The 3,044-nt window shown below is 43.6% G+C and overlaps 1 protein-coding gene across 2 annotated transcripts in view; it reads right to left on the minus strand.

Moving 5' to 3' along the window:
• LGALS8 (lectin, galactoside-binding, soluble, 8) overlaps positions 1-1,843 on the minus strand; it is a 14,868-nt gene extending 13,025 nt beyond the window's left edge. For both annotated transcript variants that reach the window (XM_015426924.1, XM_015426923.1), the window contains exon 1: positions 1,720-1,843. The gene's annotated coding sequence lies outside the window, so the exon portion shown is untranslated. The remainder of the gene's footprint in view (positions 1-1,719) is intronic.
• Between the last annotated feature and the right edge of the window lie 1,201 nt (positions 1,844-3,044).

Below are 3,044 nucleotides of genomic sequence, written 5' to 3' on the forward strand. Positions count from 1 at the left end.
CAGGAGTTTAGGGTCGCCAGGTTCCCCCCCGGCCACCGACAGGGGATTCTGGATAAGGTTGCCAGGTCCATGCTGGGAAACTCCTGGAGATTTGGGGGTGGAGTCTGGGGAGGACAGGGACCTCAGTGGGGTACAATGTCACAGAGTCCACCCTCCAAAGCATCCATTTTCTCCATGGGAAGTTATCTCTGTAGTCTGGAAATGAGCAGGAATTACAGGGGATCCCCAGGTCCCACCTGGAGGCTGGCATCCCTCGGCAGCACCCTCTGGGTGACTTGATACCACCTGATTTGCATGACTCAAGTAGGCCCAGCTGCTTGCTACTGTTCATCAGCAGCCACCCTATGAAAGCTGGGTTGTTGTGCAGATAAAAAGTAGGAGAGAATAATGTAAGCTGTTTTGGTCCCCACTGTGGAGAAAAACTGTAATTTTCCTAGGTAGAGGCTGTGGGGGAGGGGTGTGGAGATGGAAAGTTGCAGACAGAGAGGCAGATAAAGGTAGGTTGGCTGTTGGGTGGGAAGGAAATTGTGTTGCCAACTCCAGGTTGGGAAATTCCTGGACATTTGTGGGGTGTAGACTGGGGAGGGTGGGATTGGAGGAGGGAAGGAACTACAGATCAGTATAATGCCATAGCTGGAGGAGAAAAAGAAAAGGGGGGCAGAAGGGAGAAAGAGTGTGAGACAGGTAGAGGGAGACAGGAGGAAGCAAAGGTGTGAGGAACAGGATAACCATTCCGCAAGTTTCTTGCGGGTCTCCACTTGTTTTTTCTAATTGTGGGAAGTAATTGTGGGTGAGTGCCAATTTACTTCCCACAATTAGAAAAGAGGCCTTTACATACTTATCCCCTATTTTGACATATTTATTGCTTTGGTGTCCTTCTCCCCCCCTTAATTAAATCAAAACAACTGTTGACCTTATAACCTTAGCTTGTTATTTAGTTTTTGCATAACTTAAAACATCTTCATCATGTTACTTGTTAATTTGCTGTTCGGCCTCTTGTCTGTAAGTTTGAACTCTACCTTCCATTCCAGTGTATTTGAAAAAGTGTGCATGCACACAAAAGCTCATGCCTTGAATAAACCTTTGTCGGTCTTAAAGGTGCCACTGGAATTTATCTTCAGTGACAATGCGACACCCTGAAATCCTTGAAAGCCACAGAAATCATTTATCACAGCAACCCAGATTATGTATCTATAGTACACGTTAGATATTCTTCAATAAATACTTGTTGGCGCTATTTTAAACATACAAAAATAATGTCAGGTTCTAAAATCGACACTAAATACCCAAACAGAGCTATCACATAGAGTTAAATACTATAAACTCAATCGGTCTTACATTCAGTAGGATCAGGCTGTACAGCTTGCAAAGAACCAAACTATTTTTCGAAAACTTGCTCAAACACAAGAGACGGGGGACAAAGAGGAAAACAGAAGTGAAAGTACAGCAGAAGCCTCTGTATCCCTGTACTGCGGTAAGCGCCACTGAGTTCCGTAAGACTTACTCCTAAGTAAGGGTGCATCCGATTTCCGCTCTAGTAACTTTTTAGTATATTAAATGCTGCTAAAGGGTACCTACATCGCTTCTCACGCATTCCATTCCTATTCTTTTTCACAGCCGATAAAATTTAGTCTCCTTTCATCCAAACGCGTTTATTTTTAAAACTTCCTCCGATTCTTTTCAGACTAGATTTTGCGGGAACAAATGTATTCAGCCTACCTTTTTAATACACGGCGCCTTCAGACAGAAATCAAACTTAAAAGACTATGCGATATCTTTGGCTCTTGCGTTGACCTCCATATACTACTTTCCCCCCCACACACACGCAACTTGTACTCTTGAAAATGGTTCCTCGGGATTTTTCTGTTTCCTGGTTCACATACAGCTGCATAATGACATCATCTCAGACAAAGCCTCTCATCCGGCAGTTTGGAATCCCCTCTCTTAAAGGAACAGCGTCTAATGAGATTTTTCTAACTGCTTGTATGCTCAGGCCAGGTTCCTTCACTTCATTTCTTGTATTTTCATACTCGTTTGTGCTGTTTTAATGAGAAAGGACTGAGAAGACAGAACTTCCATACACTAAACTCCAGATCTTTTGGGGTGATCTTATCCATGCCCATCTGCACTTCTGTTTACAAAGGCAATGGTTCCTTTGGATTGTGCCTATTATTTATTTATTTATTTATTTTATTCGACTTTTATCCCGCCCTCCCCCACATTGCTTAGGCCAGGTTACATCAAATTTAATAAAATACAGTATGTACAATTAAAACACTAATAAAATACCACCATGGCCTTCATCCAGTGTCATTGTCATTGACATTAAAACCTCACAGATGCCAATTCTAATATGCAGTTCTGACCCGTTGAGTAGAGGCCCAGTAAAAACAGAGGGACAACTGTTACCGTAATTAAAAGCCTGGCCTAGTGGAAGAGCTCTGTCTTGCAGGCCCTGCATGTATTTTCGGGACTTCCTCTCCTAGTATACCCCCCCCCAAAGAACTTTAAAAGGTCCCACAGGGCCCTGATCTCGTATGGGAGCTCATACTCATGTTGCTCAGCTTTTTTTTTTTTTTTTTTTTTAAAGGAAGTCAGTGCCTGGATGGATCTTGTACTTTGGTGTGGTTGTACCTCCTGTCCTCATAGGTTTGAGATGTGGTTACTCAATAGGAATGGAAATGTGCTCTGTGTATGTTCAAAGTCACTGTTGTGACTTCTGAATAGGGATACAAAAGGGATGAATTTGGATTTCCTTATGGGGAGGAGGCACTATCTTATCACTTAGTCTGCTAGCTAGATAGCTAGCTAGGTAGATTTCCAAAGCAGGGACAACAGATTGGCTGAACCAAGAGGACCAGTGCTTCCAAGAGAAGAAACATGGTCCGTGGCCTGTGGGTTACAAGCTATGCAGACCCGCTCTAGAGCAGTGTTGCCCGACCTGTGGATCCTGACCCAAAAGTGGCTCATGAAGCCTGTGGAAGTGGATTCTAGGCTTTTGCAGTTGTATCAATTTGGGCAAGCTCTGTTTTTAAGTGGGTTTG

This window comes from Gekko japonicus, unplaced genomic scaffold (assembly GCF_001447785.1).
Source record: "Gekko japonicus isolate JY-2015 unplaced genomic scaffold, Gekko_japonicus_V1.1 scaffold141, whole genome shotgun sequence".
NCBI classification, from domain to species: domain Eukaryota; kingdom Metazoa; phylum Chordata; class Lepidosauria; order Squamata; family Gekkonidae; genus Gekko; species Gekko japonicus.